Genomic DNA, 24,646 nt, shown 5'->3' with positions numbered 1-24,646 from the left:
GTAAAAGTTGCGTTGTAAAGGATGTTTCCCGCATGAGGCACTGTTCTAAGCCCTTGCGGATAAACAGTTAACTCACATTGGAAGTAAAAAATAAAAAAATCTTTTTTGAACTCAGGTCCAGAAAGGACACCGTGGGTGGCGGGAGTGAATAACTCTGACCAAAAGACTATGTTTATAATCCATCTTTTTCGCGGGAGTAACGCGTGCTCCAGTGCAAATCGATTTATTTATAAGTATTATTTAATTCTCATGTTTGGGACAGTTGGGAGTGCTTAGTAGCAGGCTGAGAGGCAACAATATGAGCAACATAAAAAAGAAAGGGTCATTTTAATTTCGGATTTGAGGCCCTCATGCAAAAGATATTTATTTCTATTGTCCAGTAAACAGATATCAACCCTAAGTGCAGGTCAAGCCTATACAGGACAACCAGGGCTTTAAGTGGGCTGGGTCTCACCGGTGCTGAGCACCGGCAGTTATTTAAGGAAGTCTCGAAACGGGTCTCTATCGGGCTCTGTTGCAGTGACAGCAGGCACATCAATGTGCGAATGCGCCTGCTCCCTTCTCCTTACCTCATGCCAGGTGAGAGTTGTAGGGGAAGGGAAATCCTTTAAAGAGAGTCAAGTTGTCTCTGGATTTCTCTTCTCTTCTTGAAACTCAGGAGCAGCCACATTGTTGTGCTGTCACCAGGGCTTTAAGTGGAAGCTTTTTCAATATTATATACAAGACACAGTTGCTACTCATTTATTTTATACAACTAACAACCATTGACAAAGCCAATAGTCCTGACTTCTTGTAGGTGTAATGTTACTTGTTGTGTCATATATCTGGATGCAATGACAGAAACAGCAAAATACAAGTCGGGCGGTACACTATGCTAAGCACAGATTTTTGGCTTACGTGTTTTAAGCCACGCCCTTAATTACATTGGCCACACCCCTTTGAGAGATCCCCCAGTTTCTTCATCCCACTTAAAGCCCTGAGGACAACCTGTGACGTGTTTCGGCCTCACGAACTCTTCTTCAGGACCCCGTATGCAAACATCCACCCCTCCGCTCGTGAATCCCGTAATGTGACCCCGCACAAACCTTGTCATCTGCTTCCTTGGGATCGCCGTGGGGGGAAAAATCACAATATTTGCGCAGTCCGGCCCCTTCATGTGTTTGCCATGATGGTCTGCAGACTGCTCCTCGTCCCCCAGGTGTGTTGAAGTCCTCACAACCGATGCCTCCAGTCGACTCTGGGCTGGCCACCCCCTCCCTTCTCCTCGGGTGGTTTTCCTGTGCTAATCTATAACGCGGTGTTAAATATTAACTGCAACCACGCACCGGTGGGGCGGTGGGGATTCGTCACACGGCGACACCGTGCCTGACTCTCTCTGACTTCTTGTTTACCGAATGAGATTGGAGCCTTTCTGCCTCACACTCTCATTTAATAAAATATATATAGATATTTTTTCTTTTCTTTTTCTTTTGAATCCCTATTTCCCTCCTTTCTTGGGGCTCATAATCTGTACTCTGACCTCTGACCCTAACCTATGATCCATTCTCTGTTATCCTGTCTGTGCATCAAAGAGTGCCTGCTTGAGGAAGCATAAGGCTGTTTTGTTTGGTGCGTCCTGCCTGCCCTGGCTCTTAGCGTACGACCTATTTGCAATACTGACAGACAGACAGACATATGTGGGCAGAAAAGCCATTCCTGATTGCCCCTTTGCATTCTGGTACTGGTAGTCCGAACATACATTTGGTAACATGCATTGCTAATAAAATTAAAATTATATTTGTTTTCTAGAAAGCGTGATCCTACAGGGACGTAACGAGCGTGAGTGTGGCTACCTTAAAGGGGAGGTGACAATTCATTTAAGTGTGATTAGTGCGTAGAAGCTGTGTGTGTGTGTGTGTGTGAGAGATACACGGAAGTGACGTCATGGCGCTGCCAGTGAGATGCCGCGGTGACGTCACAGCGCTCCCAGCTCTTTTCCTCGCCGATGAAGAGGCCAGAGTTGCTCTTCTGCGTGCTGCAGTTCAATTGTGTGCAAGAGGGTGTTTTATTTTATTGCGACTCTCACTCCGAGGCCGCGGAAACGCAGCTTAATCAGGGTTTATATGTGCAGGGCGCGCAGGAAATCGATCTTAAAGCAATAAAGATGACCCCAGCCTTCCTTCCCTTGCGGGGCCTGGCACAGCCTGACCGCGGCTCGCCCAGACAGCCCACTTTGCCATGTAATGAAATTGCAGCTGGTTTTTATTTTCCGTTTCATTCAGTTCTTCTCTTCTTTAACCCTGTGTGGTGCAAGCTTCTGGCACTCACGACTGGTACAGCGCAGGCCTCCTGACAAGCTCCTGTGACATACAATAACAGGTGAAGTGCTGGCTTCATCAAGGCCAGTATCAATGACACAGAACAGGTCATCTAAAGGCCTACCTTCCTTAATACCTCTGTCTGACATCTTATTTTCAGCGTACTGAAAATAAACATAATAGAAGGACTGATGGACAAAGGGCCCTGGCTACTGTTGATAACTCTAGAACGTGTACCCATAGCATAATATCACCAGGTACCCCTGTGTTATTTGAATTGTGTTAAAATAAAACACAACACGTCGGGAGGCCTAAAAGGCTAACGTGCGTTTAATGCAAAAATAGTAATATGGCCAGGTGTTGCAGAGTCCCCTCCCAGTACCGATATCTCTTCCCAACCATGACCCCCTGGGTATCCCAACTCCTTCCGCTCTTCCACACAGCTTAGATGAACATCAACACAATGTCTCGGGTTAGGGGTCGAAAAACCCGGCCGTATTTTATTCAAAACATACAAACAAATTAAAGATTTCATATTTACCATATTTAGAAATATGAAAAAAAGTCCATCAATTCATCTTATTACTACACTAAAATTTGTGTACACATGTATTTACATTATTTCAGATGGCTAACCTTAACATGTTGTCTAATAAATATCCATTCCTGACATAAAACAAATTTGTATACATTGTTACTTTTTCTGTGTATCCCGAGTTGAGCCTACGGGCAAGGTCATGACTGGTCCAACTGCTTGCTAGGTCCACCCCTCCTACTGGAGTGACCTTGCGCAGGAGGCCCAGTTTCCCAGAAGGTTATATCCCCCGGGCACCCCCTATGCCCTTAATAATATCTCCCAAGGGCTGTGCTGTTATGCCTACTTTTGCGTCCATGCGCCTGTGCGGGGGTTGTCCCAAAAGCCTACGAAAGCGGAACTTATCCAGTATTGGGGTATCTTTCATAGATTCACATGCCTGAATCATTCCCCGTCGCCAAGGCAGGAGTCTCAGGGTAAATACAAAAGTAGTGCCAAGAGTAAATAATAGTAGTAGGCTAAAAGAAAAAGCTTACGGCCTAAGTCTTAGTAGCCTATCTACATCATTATAGTAAAAAGAACCAACGATTGGTCACAGCCAATCAGCTGCTAGCACCCTCTAAAACCTTCCCAGCAGAGGCAGTTCTCCTCAGATTTTTACCTCACGTCGTGTGTGAAGGGAGTCTCCCTGAGCTCTGCTCAGTTTCTTCAGCTTTTACTTCTTTTAGGATCACCCAAGATCATACTTCATTTCTCTGACCCTATTAAGGCAGTAATATGGCAGATTGGCAGAAAACAAGGTAATAGACTACGAAATATGTCTAACCTTTTCCTCAATAACTCTCACGTTCTGAGAGATGAGGCTATTATTGGGACTACAGAGACTTTAATCTGCCACTTCTGATGAGGACAACCAGGATTTATTCACCTCATAGGAGAGGTCAAAGGGAGAAGTCGCACCAGTAAAGTAAAGTAAAGTAAAGTCCACATTTGTAAAGCGCACAATCACCCGTAAGGGTCTCTAGGCGCTGGGGGCCGTCGGGAAGATTAAGCGAGCTATTGCCCAGAGTCACATGGTGCTGGGCTAACCTGCCGCCGGAGCCGGGGATCGAACCGTGGTCCCCAGATTCCAGCGTCAGTCGCCCTGGCCGCGGCGCCACACCTCTCCCTCACCAGGAGCCTCCAGAGGGCACGCATAAAAGCCATAAAGACTCACCTTGAGTCTTTATAAGGCACTTCTCACAGAGAGAGGCAATTGAAAAAAACTTCCCCAGAGGCTGATCCTACAACTCCCTTTTCATCCCTGACACTGCATCAGGGAAATCCTCTTAACTTGACATTAGGAGTCTATAACAAAACTCCATATCTACTATTACTGCCTCACCAACATGGACCTCAGCTACGATGGTCTCGTCTACGATGGCCTCTTATGACGGTCGTCTACGATGGTAGTCTAAGACGGCCTCATCTATGACGGTCGTTGACGACTGCCTCATCTATAACGGTCGTCGACGACTGCCTCATCTATGACGGTCATCGACGACAGCCTCATCTATGACGGTCCGTCGACGACGGCCTCATCTATGATGGTCGTCGACGACAGCCTCATCTACGACGGCCGTCGACGACGGCCTCATCTACGACGGACGCGATGACAGCCTCATCTACGACGGCCGTCGACGACGGCCTCATCTACGACGGCCGTCGATGACGGCCTCATCTACGGCGGCCGTCGACGACGGCCTCGGTGGTCTTCGACGACTGCCTCATCTATGACGGTCGTCGTCGACTGCCTCATCTATGACGGTCGTCGACGACTGTCTCATCTATGACGGTCAACGACGGCCTCATCTACGACAGTCGTCGACAACGGCCTCGTCTACGACGGTCGACGACGACGGCCTCGTCGACGACGGTCATCGTCGACGGCCTCGACGACGACGGCCTCGTCTATGGTGGTCTCAACTACAATGGCATTGCCTAAGACAGCCTCAGCTCGAAGACAACCTCATCTACTACGGTCATCTACGATGGTCGTCTATGACAGCCTTATCAATGAAGCCTCATCTACGTATGGCCTCATCTATGTATGACCTCATGTACGAATGGCCTCAACTGCAAATGGCCCCATCTATGAATAGCCTTATCCACGGATGGCCATCATACGATTGCCTCATCTATGATTGCCTCATTTACGGATGGCATCACCTATGATTGCCTCATCTATGATGGTATTGTCTATGACTTTCGTCTATGACAGCCTCATCATCTATGTATGGCCTTATCCACCAATGACCTCATCCATCAATGGCCTCATCCACCAATGGCCTCATCCACCAATGGCCCCATCCACAAATGGCCTCATCCACGGATGGCCATTATAGGACTGCCTCATCTATGATCGCCTCATCTACGGATGGCCTCACCTATTATTGCCTCATCTATGATGGCATTGTCTATGACTGTCGTCTACGACAGCCTCATCTATGATGGTTGTTCATGACGGTTATCTATGATGACGTTCCCATCTGCAATAACCTCGCCTACATAACCATGTCTACGACAGCAAAGTCTATAATGAGATTGTCTATGATGGCCTCATCTATGACAGCATCCTGTACATAATTTAATGCAGCGGGCAGCAGCTAGATTTCATCTGCCAGTTACAGTCGAACAGACAGAATATTTCCTTCATGATTTCAAGGAAGAATCCAGGAAGATCACGAGAGTGGTACCTATAATAGACTATGTCTATTCCAGCAGTGCTTCCGCGCATAGAAAAGAAATACTGTGCACCTGCTAACAGCCCAGCCTGTCTGATAGGCCACCCTTCAGCCAGATTCAGTAATTTCACAGGCTGCCCAACAACAATCTAAAATCCCGCAATGCCTATCACCACACCGCCTGACAAGGAAGGACGTCGTCTGGACCTTATAGATAAATAAATACATTCTCTACTTCGGCAGCGGCCTCTATTAGAGCTGCCAATCCTCTAGCCATAATCGGCTGTTATGACCGTCAAATGTGGTCAGACATGGCGAGTCTCATTGACCTCATTCCTGAGGACTGAAGGCAGGAAGCAAGAAAGATTCTGTTGGAAAGAGAACGTGCCGCATCGGAAACTATAGATTGTGCCTTGCACATCGTGAACACCAACTTACGTCAGCTAGCAGGGGCTGCAGTGCTTAGACGCCAGAGATGGCTTAAAGCCACTACTTTCAGACCTGAGAGGCAAACAAAGATTCTAGACATGGCCTATGAGGGAGAGTTTTTGGTTTGGTAAACATATTTATGAAGCCCGCTGAGCTATAAGAACTGACACGGATACTGCACGATCATTAGGCACCCTTCAATACGGGCGCGGATCTTTCAGAGGAGCGAGAGGACGTGTTTTTTCATCAAGAGGATACCAAAACCAAAAGAATAAGCAGTATCAATCCCAGTACAGCCTTACAGCCATACATCATACCGTCAATAGTCTACGACTAGTATCTCCCGTCAGGGTGGTCGAAAGAGATCACAGTATCAAGGCCGAGACACTAACCAGAAGCAGTGATCTCCACAGGGCGCCAACCATTTTCCCCTCAGCTTTTGTTCACAAGTGGCAGGAAATTACATCAGACCAATGGGTTCTAGACCTAGTGACCAACGGTCACACCCTGGAATTCATCAAACAGCCATCTACTACTCCGCCCAGGGGTCCCCCTCCCCCTCGTCTTCACAAGATTTTGAGTTGTTTAAACAAAGGAGATTTTATGGTTTCTCTGGATATGGAAGAGGCATATTTTCACATGCCTATCCACCCCAAAAAGTGCAAATATCTTCGCTTTCAAGTGGCTGGCGCCCATTAGAAGTTCAAAGTGCTCCAGTTTTGGCTGAAATCAGCACCAAGAACCTTCACGAAGTGCTTGGCACCAGTGGCAGCAGCATTGAGATCTTGAGCAATACAAGTATTCCCTTATCTAGCCGATTGGCTGCTCAAAGGTCCTTCGGAACACAAAACCAAGATTGCCACAGCAGAATGTACCCATCTCTTCTCTTCTCTGGGGCTGATTCTCAACGACAGCAAATCAGTTACGTCCTCTCCAAGTCATGTTTTTTCTCGGAGCAAGGTTAGACACAGTCCAGTGCAACGCATTCTGGTCACACGGCCGCTAGCTATGTCTTCAAAAATTGGCAAGGTTAATTTAAAAAAGAAGGTCAGTCTCAGTCTGAATGTTTGCTTCGTTCCTGAGGATGTGCTCTTCAGCGATATATCTCATACCCTTGGCACGGCTCAAAATGAGACCTCTTCAGGAGAAACTGCAACTTCGATGGCAACAAGCCATGGGTTCGTTCGACAATGCCATCAAGGTCAAGCCGCGCATGATAAATTCTCTGCATTAGTGGTCGCAGGCAGAGAATCTAACCCAGGGTCTCACATTCCTACATACAATTCCAGATTTCGTTTTAAGGACTGATGCCTCCATGGAAGGATGGGGAGGTCATCTGCAGGACTTGCAGATTCAAGGAAGCTGATCTCAAAGACAAAAACAGCAGATCAACAGGCTGGAGCTCCGCGCCGTTTTTCTGTCTCTCCAAGCATTACTCCCGAGGATTGCGGGTTCTTCTGTGCTAGTCCGGACCGACCATACCATCAGCATGTATTATATCAACAAACAAGGAGGAACTAAATCAGCTATGCTTTCGCAAGAGGATCAGGAATTGTGGGAAGGGGTCACATTCCACAAGATGCCCTGAGAGCCGAACACGTCAGGGGTCTCCACAATACCCTGGCGGACACGCTGAGCACGTCTCAGTCGGACTGTCACGAGTGGAAGCTGGAAAAGGAACAGGCTAACCCAGTGTTCCAAGCTTGGGTCAAACCAGCACTGGATGTATTCGCAACCAGCAAGGACAAGGAATGCCAATATTATGCCAGCAGGTTCCCTCAACAGGGATCAAGAGGGATGCGATGGTCAAGGATTTCTGCGTACGCTTTTCCCCCAATACCATTGATTCCGAAGCTCCGCAAGATGAAGCTGGAAGGTTGCCATCTTATTCTGATTGCACCCTGTTGGCCAAGACAATATTGGCTCCAGGAACTTCTACTATTGTCTCAAGACAAGCCCATTCGCCTACTGTCGACGCCTACGATGTTGTCAAGGGACGGAGGCCAAGTGGTTCATCCGGAGCCACAGTTTTTGCACTTGCACGGATGGCTCCTCATTTCTTAGAGTTCAAGGACCTCAGCATTTCACAGGACTGTCGTGAAATATTGGACAACTCTCGTGCCCAAAGCACAATCAAGACTTATCGCCTCAAATGGAAGCAAATTTGCTGTTGGTGTGAGACGTATAATATTCACTCAATTCAAGCTCCTGCAGAACAAGTTCTCCATTATCTGCTTTCTCTAGCCAAGTCTGGGCTTACTTTTTCATCGGTCAAAGTACATCTTGCTGCTCTTTCCAGATTCAGGGAATGCTCACAATTTCTTTTTCTCTGCTCTTCTTCACTTGTCAAACAATTTATGAAAGGACTTTTCCGAGCCTTCACTCTAGTGCGAGCACCCCTCCAGAGTGGGAACTGAACACCGTGCTAGCGCAGTTAATGAATCATCCATTTGAGCCGATCCATAAAGCTGATCTCAAATTCCTCACTTGGAAGGTTGCTCATTTACTGGCTCTTACCTCCCCAAAAAAAGGGGTTAGTGAAATCCAAGCTTTCACTATAAGGAACCCTTTTTACATTTTGTCCGGGACTGCGTAAACCTTTGAGCAAATCCCTGGTTCATTCCTAGGGTACCAAAACAATTTCACTTGAACGAACCGGTAAGATTAAAAACATTCTTTCCGGATCTATCCACTCCAGCTGAAAGAGCATTACACTCGCTGGATGTTAAATGCTGTTTAAAATTCTACCTACAGAAAACTAAGGATACTAGACGATCCAACCAGCTGTTCGTGGCTTATGGTCAAGCAACTCTTGGAAAATGCTGTAACAAAGGCAACAATAGCCAGATGGCTGGCATCTGCTATTCATTTCTGCCATGACAAGGCTTACAAACCTTTGCAGAGGAAAGTCAAAGCTCATTCGATAAGAACAGTACCAACGTCGACAGCTTTTTTTGCTGGAGTAACTCCATAAAATATGTTGTGCTGTGACATGGAAAAATTTCCACACGTTCACTAAGCATTACTGTCTTCAATCTATGCATCAAGAAGATGCAACAGGCTGTTCTACGTCATCTCTTTCATTAAGATCAGACTCGAGTGCTTTTGCCCTTTTATGGATTGTTCCATTCTTTAACATTCATGCAAATGTACAGATTTATATGGCTGCAAGATTTCAAATATTTGTGTGTGTATATATATATATATATATATATATATATATATATATATCTGTAATACTTGGATATAGCTTTGCTTTCTTTAAGACTACTCCATTTGAAAAAAAAAATGAAAAAAAGAGAGATGTTTTTCCAACACTGAGGATGCTATTTGGGAGTTTATGAACCAATGTCTCCCACCATCCTCAAACGACAGTATATGGTTATACTGCTTGCTACTCTGATTCAGGCATGTGAATCTATGAAAGATACCCCAATACTGGATAAGAAAACAAGTTACTTACCTGTAACTACAGTTATCCAGTATTGGTATCTTTCATAGATTCACATGCACCCACCCTCCTCCCCGGCTAGTCAGTTCTCTATATCTGGGATACTTACTTCTCACTTGTGCTAGGAAAATCTGAGGAGAACTGCCTCTGCTGGGAAGGTTCTAGAGGGTGCTAGTAGCTGATTGGCTGGGACCAATCTTTGGTTCTTTTTATTATAATGATGTAGATAGGCTACTAAGACTTAGGCCGTAGGTTTTTTCTTTTAGCCTACTACTATTATTTACTCTTGGCACTACTTTTGTATTTACCGTGGGACTCCCGCCTCGGCGACGGGGAATGATTCAGGCATGTGAATCTATGAAAGATACCCCAATAGTGGATAACTGTAGTTACAGGTAAGTAACTTGTTTTCTTCTCCACCCGCACCCTCCAGCCTATCAGCTGTAACTGCCCCCTGGAGTTAGATGCAAGACCACTGCCCCCCCCCACCCCCAGGTGGACCATAAAAATGACTGTATCAACAAATACCTGAAAACAGATTTTACACTCGAAAAATATTATCTAGAAAAGAAAATTCAGACAACTTGCAATGGAAACACACGAGAACAAGCACACATTAAGTCTGCTGCCTCAGCGGATGTTTGGTGGGGAAAAAACAGGATCGCTCCGTCACATAGATGGCTTTGTTTCAAATCAGCTGTGAAGCGGCGAAGGAAAGAGACCATCCTGCCACCCCACAGCCCCTTTTATTGCCCCAATCATAACTGGCAATATCCGGTTCAGACTCGCCCCCCCCCCCCCTCCCACATGCCCAGGAAGTACTTGAGTGCTTCTGGGGCAAGCCTACAGCTTGCCATTCAGTATTGACTGTCTGTGCAGTTGTCTGCTGCGTCACTGTCCGCATGTTACCCACCCCACCCATGGCATCGGTACCAGCACAACCGCCATAAGTGCGGCGTGCCCGAGTCCCGGTTGGCAACTTAGCATAAGGCCAGGTATTGCCGAGTCCCCTCCCCAGTACTGACATCTCTTCCCAACCATGACCCCATGGGTATCCAAACCCCTTCCGTTCTTCCCCGCGGCATAGGTGAACATCAACATAATGTCTTGGGTTAGGGGTCGTAAAACTCCGGCCGTTTTTTATTCAAAACATACAAACAAATTAAAGATTTCATATTTACCATATTTACAAATATGCAGAAAACCCGCCCATCAATTCATCATATTAGTACACCAAAATTTGTGTACAAATGTATTTAGATTATTTCAGATGGCTAATCTTAACATGTTGTCTAATACATAGCCATTCCTGACATAAAACTAACTTGTATACATTTTTTTTTTTTCTGCATACGGGCAAGGTCATGACTGGCCCAACTACGTGCTAGGTCCAACCCCTCTTACCGAAGTGACCTTGCGCTGGTGGCCCAGTTTCCCAGAAGGTTATAGACCCCAGGCACACCCTACCCCCTTAATAATATCTCCCAGAGGCTGTGCTGTTATGCCAATTTTTTGCGGCCATGCGTCTGTGTGTGGGGGTTGGCCCAAAAGCCTACCGGAATGGGAACTTTCCCGCACCCTCCAGCCTACCGACTGTAACCGCCCCCTGGAGTTCCATGGGAGACCACTGTCCCCACCCCAGGCATCCCCATTGACGATGGTGATGCCTGCTAAGGACCGTAAAAATTCACACCAATCATGACCTTACCGCCACAGGCCAGTATAGTTGACCAACTATCTGGCCCCCCTCACATTCCAAAGGTCATGTCCTGCTTCCTGCCCCCTCCAACCGGGCTAGCAAGTTTTCCTGAAAAATGATACTACCAATCTTGAGACATGAACACCATCTTGTGGACAAAACCTCTCCCCCCTGATTCACCCCTGCAAAATGGTCCGGAATTTTGTGGATCCAAGCAACTTGTCCTTTCGTTTAGTAAATCTCTTCACTGAGTGGTTCAGCGCCCAGGCCGACTCACTCCCCACCTTTGGACCTGGGGATGAATGTAGTACCATGCCGACACTGCCTGTGGGCAACTCCTTGCCAACCATCCAATCTCGATGATCAGAGCCTCAAACACGCTCTCCCTACTGAAGTGCACCTATTCTTTACCCCTCCCCCATATGCACCATTACAGCTGTGGGGGGAGCATGCACATTTTATCCAGCAGATCCTCCAACACCCTCTTCATTGCCCCAGGCGCAACGTCCTTTCCCCTACAAAGAAACATTGCAACCAGCCCGAAGGGTCCTCGCTGCATTCTTGCCTGTGAACAAATATTGCTTCCATCTGTTCAACTATGAATGACCACTATCCATAGTTCTGCCTCACCTGGCCACCAGGCGGGTACCTGGACTGGGTGATAATCCAGCGATCCGCCAACGTTGGCGAGCTTCTCTCCTGCGGCACAGGACATGAAAACTGTGAGAAACCAAAACCAAACATCGTCATTAAACTTGGCAGCATCAGAAGCATGTGTAGCGCTTGTAACAATCAGAAAGACCAACGACCAATCCTCTGGACTGCACGCCCCGCCAGGCCTCCTGCCATGGCTCAGTGGTGGCCCCTATCCTAACAGAATGTGTACCAAGTATTGCTGGATTCAAAACAGCTGCCTCGAATGCTAAACCCAGCATCCTGTGAAACTGACCTTTGGTAAGCGGCGCCCCTTCATCATGAATTAGCAGGGGACCCCCCATGCTCCATGGTCTGCATGTGAGGGAAGATTCAACATTGCTACTGAGACCTCAAAATGCATCCCTGTGCAGTTTGCAATATAACTTGGTCTCGCCCGCTGTTGTGGTCAGTCTTTGTCCTAGGAATACATAAAACAGCGAGCCCCCCTGTATTTGAACATGGACGAATAGAAACCTCCCGTGCCAGTCTTGCTTATTCCTCGCCACAAGTTCCCTTTTAGCACCACCCGCACACCTGGCCCTTCCTTGCAGCCTCTGTGGCGGCCCTGGCCAAGAGTGTGGGTTCTAACATGCGGCGCCTCACTATGCACCCAGACCTGGCCCGGGAATTGATACGAATAGTAGGATTTGACTGCTTCACCGTCCTGGATCTCAGGCAGTCTGTCAGTGGCAGCGAAAAGCAAACAAGGGCTGCCCACTTTAGGATCCCCAAGATGCCCCCGCTAGTTCCATTCAATGTCCCCCAAATGTCCCTGGACCCCGAGTTTATTCAGTGCCAGGGGTCCCCCAACCGGGCTATTACGACCTTCGCATGAGCACCTGGGAGGCATTGCAATCCAGTTTTGCAAAGCTAAGCCAAAATGGATGACCTTGGCCATAATGACCGTACAGCAGCATCATGCGTGCCGCAAAGCCTAGTTACATTTGCTGCAACGGTCCCTCCTAATGGTGGCAGCACTGCCCTATTCAGACTCCGCAAATGCGACTGCGTCGGAGACCAACTCTGCTTTCCGACCACTTGAATAGACGCCCATTCCCCAAGAGTTTGAGTTGGAACTTCTATAGGCCAATATGTGTTAGAGGCTTAGGGCTAGATGTAGGTAATTTAGATTTACCGATTCTAAAATACCGAATTTTACCGATTCGGTATTTTAGAATCGGTAAATCTGATGTGGGTAATAATTCGGTATTTTTTACCGAATCGGTAAGATTCGGTATTTACCAATTCGGTAACTACCGAATCGGTATTTGCTATTGAATCCTATGGGCCTTGAAGCCCATAGGATTCAATAGCAAATACCGAATCGGTATTTACCGAATTGGTAAAAATACCGAATTGCAAAGGGGGACAGGGTGTCACTTTGACACCCTGTTGCACCCCTGTAACTGGCTTGTGCGCCATGTGGCACACAGACATGCCCTTAGGGCATGTCTGTGTGCCACATGGCACAGGTGTACATGCACAGATGTGCATGTACACAGGAATTCGTAATTTACCATGCAATTGTATTGCATGGTAAATAACGAATTCTAAAGGCCCTGTAGCACTGTTAGAAGTGCTACCTACATAGGAAAATACAGATACGGTAATTTTTCCGTCTGGTAATTTTACCGAATCGGTAAAATTTACTGATTCTGTAATTTTAGTAAAATTACAGAATCTGTATGTTTTCAGTGCCCCTACATACCAATGTCAAAATACCGGTCGGAAACGGCTGAAAATCGGTATTTTTGGCCGATTCCAACTGGTATTTTGACACCTACATCTGGCCCTCAATTCCTAAATTCAAATACGGCAAAGTTTCAACCAACCTGAACGAACCCGTGATGTACCTGTCCTCCAGCTGGCCCAAGTGACTGGCTTCCAACAGTTGGCACGTACCTAAGGAGAGGAACACCAATTTAGCTGCATGCTGGCTACATCAATTCCCTGTTACTACGTTCTAAGATGAGCCACTGGCATCTGCCGTTGAAACGGGGCAACCCATAACATCAATGGCAGCTGAGATAATATGGCAATAAACACACATTCACTGTTCAGTATGAGATATCGGACCCAAGCCTTTGGTGCCCAAGGAGCCATTAATACGGGAACTGTCCACCCATGAATAATGCCCTCAACAACCCCCCAGGCCTCCCAAACGGGAAACATCACTTACAACGCAACTTTTACCAGGCAGTGCCTTTACGACGCAACTTTTACAGCGCAAACCATTACAACGCATTGCGAAGGAGGGCGCTCTAGGATAGGGAATGTGTTTAATGTACTATCCAGCACCTTCCCTACTTTCCACGGGGACTGGAGTTGGAATAGTAAATTAAAACAATTCACTATCCAGCGCCTAAAAGCATTATGCGTTGTAATGGTATGCGTTGTAAAACTCGCGTTGTAAAAGCATGCGATGTAAAAGCATGCGTTGTAATGTTGTACATCCCTCCCAAACTGCACAGGGTATGTATGCTTAAGGTAACCTATGGCCAACACAACTCAGTGCGTTGCAGCCGTCTTTTTTTAATAGCGAAATGCATGTTATTCTTATTCCCTTCACCCTGCTCCTCCCTAATAATCCCCAACTGCTTACAGGGGATGACTTCTAAAGAATACACGTTTGCAGTGTATTTACCAAGTTTATTTTTTCCCACAGCCATTTGTAGATGTTAAGATCATGACCTAGACACCTGAACTGATATCAGTTAAAAAACCACTTGATTCTGAGGGGAAACTAGGAAGACGGGTGCAAGATTTGCCCTTAAACATAATTGGAAATGGCTCCACTGTTTCTTCATAAGGTATCCTGTAAAGTAAGGTTCTGAGCTCATACCTTGTAACACACCATCACAACTCTGCTTTGGCCCAGTTTTATGGCAGTGCCCAAACGTGAAGAGGAATTGGCCCCCAATTTCTTAAACTTGTAACCGGTTTGTCAAGACTTGCATCGGTCGACTGTGCGGGCAGGGGAAACCTACGCTGCATGCACAACTCAATTTACAGAAAGAACAAACAGTGATAATTTTACCACAGAAACCACAATCATTGAAACTCCAGGATTTGAACACATAACCTTTGGAGTAAGAGTAAGAGACCTTAACCACTAGGCCATAGTGACTCACTTTATTTATTCATTTATTTTATGCGTTTTTATATAGCGCAGACTTTACCCGAAGGTGTCAGAGCGCTTCACAATAGGAACAGTAATGATACATGAGGAGAAAATTACATGAGAACAGATTACACAAAAGCAAACGTTAAGTTACATGAGGCAAAAGTGACAATTATGAGCAAACAAAATACAAGAGGTAGCAAACGGTACAATACAGGAGGAAAAAGTGGCATGTGTGCAAGTTACAAAGGCGTACAAAGTACAAGTAGAGGTATAATACTGCAATAAATGGCAGACACTCAAGAATAGAAGAACAAACGTTACGTAGGCAATGGTGGCACTTGTGCAAGTGTCTAAATAAAACAAAATGTAAGAGGTAGCAACCAGTATGTTACAAGAGAAAAGTGACGTGTGCATGTTACAAAAGAGTACCAAACACAGGTAGAAGGATAATACTGCAATAAATGGCAGACGCTCAAACCGCAAGAACACACTGGGAAGGCACTTTCATAGTCAAAGGACAATAGAATTTTGCACTGTCCCAAAAATTAAGATCAAGTCGACAACGGTCACCTGGAGCAGAGTGCTGTAGAGTGGAGTGGCATAGACTGGAGTAGAGTGGTGCACAGTGGAGTAGATTGGCGTAGAGTGGAGTGCCATAGATTTGAGTAGAGTGTTGTGCAGTACCATAGAGTGGAGCAGAGTAGAGTAATGTGTCAGAGAGTGGAGTGGAGTAGAGTAGCTTAGAGTGGAGTAGAGTGCCATAGAGTGGAGTGGAAGTGATTAGAGTAGAGTGGTGTTGAGTGTAGTAGAGCTGCTCAGAGTGGAGTTGAGAGCCGTAGAGTGCGGTGGCATAGACTGGAGTAGAGTAGAGTAATGTGTCATAGGGTGGAGTGGAGTAGAGCAGCTTAGAGTGAAGTGAGGTGGAGTGCCGTAGAGTGGTGTGGAATAGACTGGAGTAGAGTGGTGTTGAGTGCAGTAGAGCAGCTCAGAGTGGAGTTGAGAGCCGTAGAGTGGAGTGGCATAGACTGGAGTAGAGTGGTGTACAGTGGAGTAGAATGGCGTAGAGTGGAGTGACATAGAGTGGAGTAGAGTGTTGTAGAGTGTCATAGACTGGAGCAGAGTAGAGTAATGTGTCATAGGGTGGAGTGGAGTAGAGCAGCTTAGAGTGAAGTGAAGTGGAGTGCCGTAGAGTGGAGTGGAATAGACTGGAGTAGAGTGGTGTTGAGTGCAGTAGAGCAGCTCAGAGTGGAGTTGAGTGCCGTAGAGTGGAGTGTCATAGACTGGAGTAGAGTGGTGTACAGTGGAGTAGAATGGCGTAGAGTGGAGTGACATAGAGTGAAGTAGAGTGTTGTAGAGTGTCATAGACTGGAGCAGAGTAGAGTAATGTGTCATAGGGTGGAGTGGAGTAGAGCAGCTTGAAGTGAAGTGAAGTGGAGTAGAGTGCCGTAGAGTGGAGTGGAATAGACTGGAGTAGAGTGGTGTTGAGTGCAGTAGAGTGCTTTGTTTTGATTGTTTTAAAATATTTGTTTCCAGCACACTTCAGAAATACAGAAAAATGTGCTTCATTTGTGCTTTCCTTATTCTGAGATATTCTGAAATATTTGCTCAGTTCATTTAGAGACATTTAAGTTTTGTTGTGTGCTAGTAAAAAAGGCTTTCCTTTCACACTCCCATATTGTCAGATAAATCCTCTCACTTTGTAGTCAGAGCAGCGGCTAGCGACTCAGGTAGGCATGGTGAGAGGGTCAGGGCGTAGCAGGTGGGACGCCGATAGACGTCAAGATAGGTATTATTTATTTATTTATAGACATTCCATCGTCTGTCAACTCCCACCACCCCACCTGCCCCGTCCCCGCCGCGTTTACCTGTGCCGGCCACCGCTGAGTCAGACAAAGTAAAGTAAACAAATTCCATCAGAAAACAGAGCCTGGCCTTTTGGCTTCTGTCTTTGAATGTGTGGCAAATGTGTCAAGATAATAACAACATTTAACAAGCATTGGCATAGCCAATAGGTCTCGCTTGTGGGACCTTATAAGTATTTAGTTACAAGGATATTGTGCTGCAAAACAAAATACTTATAAGGTCCCACAAGCGAGACCTATTGGCTATGCCAATGCTTGTTTTTTAAATAAGGAGGAGGCCAAACCGATGTCGCCACTTCCCTCCAATTTAGTGGATAGTGTGTGTGGAGTGGGAAATGGACACGTATTTTTCCCCCATTCCTTGCTTTGTTCCTGCATTACTTTTGGGGATTTGGCAGAGAGCCATACTTTTAAATAACTCCATGTTTTAAAACTGGCCTGCATTAAAATAAACTCTGTGAAAGAGAACATTGAAAAACAATATTTGTCAAAATTTTTGAAGAATTGTTTATTAAATGAAAAGAGTCGGTCAACTAGGGGTGGGAAAATGTCCGCTCTCAACCCAAAATACCTATATAACGGGTTATTTCTTTTTGTTTTGTCGTTTTTTCATGAGAGCATTTTATATGTCCTAAGATCATCGGGACAAAGTCGTGGCTTCTTTGCTTTCTGGCATTTTTTTCTTTACCTTTCAGCATAAACTAAATGGCTCAGTGGGTTGAGCGTCTACTGCCAAGACCCGGGTGCAACTTGAAGGGCACAAATTCAGATTCGTAGGACCTGGTGGCCCTTTTTACGATGTCGGTAAACCGAGTACATGTCAGTTGGCTGGAAACAACTCTCTGTCAAATACCAGTTTGTTGTTGCGCACTTCATAAATGCAATGCACACCGAAGCAGTCAATATGCTATGTTAGCACTATAAAGTGAAATAGATTTTTTTTTTAAACTCTGGTATTAAAAACACAAAACTGTCTCTAGGAAATGGAGATTAAGATGGCGTAAAATTACTAGACAAACAAATGCTCAGATTTTCTTAAAACCGAAATCAATAACAGTAAAAAACAACAAAAAAAATATGTAATTTGTCTACACTTTAGAAGCCTGCAAACTTTTACCAAGACACGTGTGCTCCCACCTTGGCACAGTTTCCTTAATATGCCTTGTAAAATGGCCAGGTTTCGCCTCACAGCTGCAGCACACTCGCTCCATTTTACTCCTGTTTCTGCTGTTCCCGGAGATGCCTGTGGATGGGGCAGCCACTGATGGGGCGCCGTCCCCCCATTATTCAGGACGGCCAAATGTATTAATAAAAAAAATGCTAAGCGAGGAGGCATTTCTGTGAAATGAAGCAGGAGGGGAAGCATGTTAACTTTTCACCCTTCTCTGCAGCTAATGAATAAAATGCCTCGGAAAGGGCTCGGGGGTCACTGTTAATATTCTGCACCTGGAAAAAAGCTGAGAATGTGGTTTTCAGCATTTTTACGTGGTGCAACTGCTCATCTCGGCGTGTCAGGGATAAGCTGGACGGGTTTCTGTTTCCCAAGGAAAATGCCTCGCAGTACTGACGGGGAGTATTGTTAAGCAGGCAGCGGGGAGCAGAACTGCTCACCTGGGGGTTCAGCAAACAGAAGTACGAGCGCAATTTTATAGATTAAAAAAATTATTGTTTTTCATGTGCTGTACTAGCGCAATTTAAAAAGAATCAACTTTGGCAGAGGCAAAGGTGGTGGGAGAGTGATGGTGAAGAAAGAGAAAACTGGGTGAGCTGAAGCAGACGTGACACCGAGCTGCCAGCTGGCTTACCGACTGCTGAGGCAGAAAACAGACATGCGATGTTTGCAAACAGCAAGGACAATACCGTCAAAGGCTCTCTGTGAGGTCTTTGCAAGCTATGGAAGCAAATGGTGGGGGCCTGAAGGAGGAGGGGGTGCGAGGGATGGGGGAAGCTGGCTGGGGAGAGAATGCAGAGCGCACGCTGGGCGAAGCCCTTTGATGTGCTGTGAGCGGCCGGGAATGAATGATTAGGGGAGGAGAAGCGGGAAAGTGAAAGTACGGCCGGCCTGCGGCCGGCCATGAATAATTAGGGGAGGAGAAGCCCTGGCCGTGAATGCGCGTGCATGTTGCTCACGTGGTTCACATGCACTGCAAGAAAACACCATGAAAACACCAGCAAAAAGCTGGTGGTTTCATGATGTTTTCGCCGCTTGAATTCTCGCTCCGCTCGATGCGCATGCGCGCATCGATAGGTCACGAGACCTAAAAACCTGTGTACAGAAAGTGAGCACTTGTGGTAGAATACAGTAAACAGGGTATGCTCCCTCCAAGAGAGGGACAAAGACACACTGGACAGCCTAAAACAAATAAAGCAAAGAAAGGGAAACCTCAAAGCCAATGGCAAGCAATGCATTCTTTAGATCAACTTTCAGTATGTCCCCGAGAAGTCTTTAGTAGCCAGACAGCTGCCCTGTCTGGTAGGCTTAGACATAAACAGGACCAAGACTCTCTGAAAAACCCTAGTCACGCACAACACCTAAAATACCACCAGTGGGCAGCATTTCTCTGAAGTGAGCTCTGCCATGGGCTGATTCTTTTACTCCTCTCCATAATGTTTGCCTATTCGGTTCCTCGTCACCTAGCTTCCAAATAACCTAGACGTCGATTTGCACTATTTAAGAGCTGCAGAATGACGATTATGAAGGTGCGGTGGGAACTGTGCGCCTGCAGGCTGTGAGTGTCCGTCGACACCAGTGTTGCAGTGGAGGGTCAGACAAGCCCTTGCTGGAACAGTTCGAGGGTGGCCCGTGCTTGGCACTCTGGTGTGCACTGGCTCCCATGATGCACTGGTTGAGTGACAGCAGCTTGTAGGTGCCCCTAATGACCCGTCCCTGGCCCTACATCACCCCACGGGACACTGACGTGTGCACACTTTAAAGGGCAGATCTTGTATTGAGTGCTTCCTCCCACGTTAGGGGAGGAGACGTCACAGTGCACTTGATGACAATGTAGGGGGATCCTGCTCTTCCTCGTGTGCTGTCTCCCTACTTCCTCCCCTACGCCCCCGAATACTCGCTCCTTTCGGCGACCATGTTCCGCCCTCCTCCACCCCACAACTCATCCGTGGCTTCCCTGAATCCTCCCTTGCCTTTTTCCCTTTTTTAGGTCGAAGGCCTAAAAGGCTGCGCTTGCGCAGTCTTAGGCCGGAGATTTAATGACTCTTAGTAGCGCAGAAGGTCCCGCCTCCCTGCCCTGTCTCTCCTTCATTGGCTGGCTTCCTAAAAGGAGGCCAGCCATTGGAGGAGAGATGCGTCACTCCAAACAAGCCCCGTCTTTTTCGGATTCGGGGGCGTAAATTTTGCTGTTCTTTAGACAGTGACGCTGTCTGTCACTCAAATCAGCAAAACCACGCCCCCGAATCCGAAAAAAATCGGAACCTTGAGGCCGCCATTTTTGTTGTTGTCTGCAGTGAGGATCGATCTTTCATTTAGCCCTTCCTCTGCAATCCACAGACACCCGGTTATGCCGCCCTTACTTCTGCCCTCTTACTGCCCTGTGACAAGCCCTCCCCTGCCTGGGCACTCTCGGCTCTTCACTCGTTTGCAGCGCGGAGCGTGCGGCTTTGGGTGGAGCCTGCCGTGTGCGCTGTTCCCTGGGCCGAGTTCGGAGTGTCGTCACTGGCAGGAGGCCCTGCTGCGGCTGCATCCGTTGCTGGATCCCAGCGGTGAGTGTGAGTGGGTGTTGGGGGGCAGGGGTACCCATTAACTTGCTTGCTTGAGTTATCTTGCATGCGGGTGCGGCAGTGTGCTGTGCCTGCAGCAGCCCGAGGCTGCCAGGCGCTGGGAAGGTGCCCGAGAGCGAGGAAGCGACCCGCCATAGCCGGGGGCTGGCGAGCTGTTTTAGTAAGCCTACAATGTAGAGTCACTGCTCAGGCTCACCTATGGGCCATGCTTAGAGAGACCCCCTCAACGCTGTCCGTGTCTCCTTTTTCCCCCCACCCTCCCTCCCGCTGTCTCCTTTTCCGCCCCCTCCCGTCCGTGTCTCGAACGAGGAAGCGGCCCACCGACCCGCCATAGCCGGGGGCTGACGAGCTGCTTTAGTAAGCCTACAGAAACAGCAAAATACATGTCGGACGGGTGGGGGGCTACTCGCAGATGCAGTGACAGAAACAGCAAAATACATGTCGGACGGGTGGGGGGCTACTCGCAGATGCAGTGACAGAAACAGCAAAATACATGTCGGACGGCACACTATGCTTAGCACAGATTTTTAGCGTTTGTGTTTTTAAGCCACACCCTTAATTAAGTTGCCCACGGACGTTTGAGAGATTCACCACCTCCCCCACCCACCCTCTGGATGCAATAACAGAAATAGCAAAATACATGTCGGACGGCACACTATGCTTAGCACAGATTTTTAGCTTGCTGTGCCTGCAGCAGCCCGAGGCTGCCAGGCGCTGGGAAAGTACCAGAGAGCGAGGAAGCGACCCGCCATAGCCGGGGGCTGGCGAGCTGTTTTAGTAAGCCTACAATGTAGAGTCACTGCTCGGGCTCACCTATGGGCCATGCTTAGAGAGACCCCCTCAATGCTGTCCGTGTCTCCTTTCCCCCCCCCGTCCGTGTCTCGAACGAGGAAGTGGCCCACCGACCCGCCATAGCCGGGGGCTGGCGAGCTGTTTTAGTAAGCCTACAGAAACAGCAAAATACATGTCGGACGGGTGGGGGGCTACTCGCAGATGCAGTGACAGAAACAACCCTCTACCTTATATAAAAGTGCGGTGGGCTCATCCAGAATTAAATGTAAATTCACATTTGCGTAGATGGATTGTTTAATGTCCGTGGCTGCCACCCCTGGTGACACAGCTATTGAAATGATAGTGGTCTGGTGTAGGGCTGTAGGACGGCGCCTCAGTTACCTCAGTACCTTTCTTTCCATTCTTGGAAGGTGGATTTGTGGTTCAGGGCTTCTTTCCCTCACAGGTCTCCATGCACCTGGATCACCAGGGCGGGCAGGGATATGGGACTATGAGTGGGAGCTCTGTCGCAAAGCAGGCATCTTAGTCTCTGTCAGCCCACCTGCCAAATGCACTCATTTAATGCATCAGCCATTTGTGCTAACCGCAGTTGTTACCAATCGGTCCGCATGGCTTGCAAACAGCATGTGGACTGCTGTGGACTAGCTGAAGTAAAGGTATTAAGCCCCAGAGATTGAGGACACACGCTCACTAGGATATCATATCTCAGCTTTTACTGAAAAAGCATGTAATCTGGTAGCTCTTTTCCTGTAATACCCACTGTTGCTCCACTTCGCAATCCTGGGAAAGTGTCGGAATAGAAGCATTGTACTACTTTTTTAATTGGCAGGTCAATTATGCAAACCTTAGTTTATTTAATCTTTTTTAAGTTTGCGTAAAAAATCTATATACTTTTTTTTTTAAACCAGTGGTATTTATTTGATGTAACCCCACTTTATTTAAAATTGTGTATGAAAGGTTTCTTAGTCACCAAAACCTTATCCTCGGATAATGCAGGAGGAACAGTAGACTGTCTTATTGTGTCTCCCTCACTACCTCACTCTTTCACTACCCCACTCTCTCTGTCTCTCACTACCTCACTCTCTATCTACCTCACTCTCTCTCTCTCTCACTACATAACTCTCTCTAGCTCACTACTCCACTCTATCTATCTCACTACCTCACTATCTCACAACTTCTCTCTCTCAAAACATCACTACCTCACTCTCTCACTACCTCACTCTCTAGCTCACAAGCTCACAACTTCCCTCTCTCTCTAACTCACTACCTCAATCACTCTCTCACTACCTCACTTTCTATTTCACTAACTCACTTTCACTCTCTCTTTCACTACCTCTCTCTCTATCTCACTACATCACAACATTACTCTATGCTTATATCTCACTACCTCACAACATCCCTCTCCCTCACTACCTCACTCTTTCACTACCTCACTCTCTCTATCTCACTACCTCACTCTCTTTCTACCTCACTCTCTCTCTATTTCAATACCTCACTCTCTATTATTTCAAAACCTCACTCTCTCTCTATCTCACTACCTCACTCTCTCTCTGCTAATGCAATAGGTATCGCATATGCAAAAAAAAAGCTAATGCCCATAGAAATGACAATGCCATTTATTTAGGGATACAAACAAGATAAAAAAATAATGAGCAATACCAATAGCTCTACCTATAATAATAGACCATTGCATTGTAAATGCTTGTTTTTTAATATCTCCCCACCTCGAGCTCCTTTGTCGCTTGCTCCCGTCCCCTTTGGATAGTCTGGTGGATCTTAGGGTCTTAGAGGGGTCTGAGTGGGATTGGAGCTTTTTGGATACGAATTATTCAGTCCAGGGAAAACAGGCAAAAAGCACACATTATTAAAGCAAATTTTTTTTAAACCACGTGTCAATGTCAGCCTGTTCATTACTGACTATCCCTTAACGCGCGTCTATCTTGAAAAGTGAAGTGCTCGAAGCAGCTTTTATTGTCTGCAGGACGCACGTCCTCCGCCAGGGGGCAGCCGTTCTCCACAGCTCACTGCCCGTGTGCACCTGGTTCTTCCCATCACTCCACTCCAGGCCTCTGGAGCTGGGCCTGGCGGCCGGAACCCTCCTGGGGGGAGCCAGGCTGCGGGCTCCGAGGCGTGACGGGAGAACATTTATTTTAAACCATACCCTTCACAGCGTTTTGTAGGAGCAGAAAATCAAGCGCGAAGGGCACTGGGTTACTGAGGCAGAGGATGGCTCGAGCGGCTCGACCAGGCGTAGGCATAGCGCCTGGAGGCAGCTCGCTTTGTATCTGTGTTCAAGTGTGAAAGGGGCGGGCTTTGGGAGCTGCACACATTGGAAGTGATTGGGAACAGGTACGTACGGCGAACAGTGCTGCAGGCTTCCCTCACACATACCACGGGCTGGATAGGAGGCAGCAGGTGTAACAAAGGGGGTAGCAGGGCAAGCTTCTCACACTAGGGTGACCAACTGGCATGGGTGCAAATTCAGGACAGTGAGTGCAAAAATTCAGGACAAAGGGTCAAAATTCAGGACAAAAATTCAGGACAGAAGGTCAGAATTCAGGACAAAAATTCCGGACAAAGGGTGTGTTTTGCATACACATCAGAGGAAGTCCCACAATAGTGCATAAGTAAATAGACAACCAACACAAGCACAAGTCAAAATAAGATTATTTTAGGTTGAGAGAACCTTGCACTCACTGAATCTGTTGTGTATGCGAGTGAAACACACCTGCGTTTGCATATAAAAAAAAAAGTGAAGAAAAAGATCACAGCTGAAGACTTCTCAGATCTTACATTCCCATAGCTGCCAAGGTTTCAGATTGCTTACTTGTGACATTTTCATAATTTCAGTGTAATTATGAGTGACATTCAATGACTATGAGTGACACTTTCTCACGAGGAGCAAAATCAAGCAATGAAGACGAGGGAAACATATAAATATCAGAAATTACACCCAGCACCAGAAATGGAAGGGCAGTAGGATGTGTGAGAGGCCCCCGCGTCGAGCCTGAACCAGCCTCACTGACGCTGAACTCAACTTTGTGCAGATTGTGTCTGAAGTGCAGAGCTTAGCTCAGGCACTTACTTAACTTGTCCATTCTCTCATCTGCTTTAACACTCATTTGTCCATCAATACAATCTCTTAATCTATTCATCCAGCGATCTGTTCATGCTCTCAGTAATCACCGCATGCACACAGTTATTCCTTGATCCATGTATTCTACTATTCATTCACTAATCTATCCAAGTAGCATTCATTCATACATGCACTCACTCATCCATTGACTCAGCCACCATGTC

The 24,646-nt window shown here is 46.9% G+C and overlaps 1 protein-coding gene across 2 annotated transcripts in view; it reads right to left on the bottom strand.

Moving 5' to 3' along the window:
• Positions 1-1,284, bottom strand: part of OCEL1 (occludin/ELL domain containing 1) — a 102,628-nt gene extending 101,344 nt beyond the window's left edge. The window contains exon 1 of one of the 2 annotated variants that reach the window (XM_078671167.1): positions 1,086-1,284. The gene's annotated coding sequence lies outside the window, so the exon portion shown is untranslated. The remainder of the gene's footprint in view (positions 1-1,085) is intronic. The other variant, XM_078671168.1, reaches the window with a different exon arrangement.
• Positions 1,285-24,646: the final 23,362 nt, after the last annotated feature.

The sequence above is a fragment of the Lissotriton helveticus genome, chromosome 12 (genome assembly GCF_964261635.1).
Source record: "Lissotriton helveticus chromosome 12, aLisHel1.1, whole genome shotgun sequence".
Classification (NCBI taxonomy): domain Eukaryota; kingdom Metazoa; phylum Chordata; class Amphibia; order Caudata; family Salamandridae; genus Lissotriton; species Lissotriton helveticus.
This window is presented reverse-complemented; position numbering and strand designations above follow the sequence as displayed.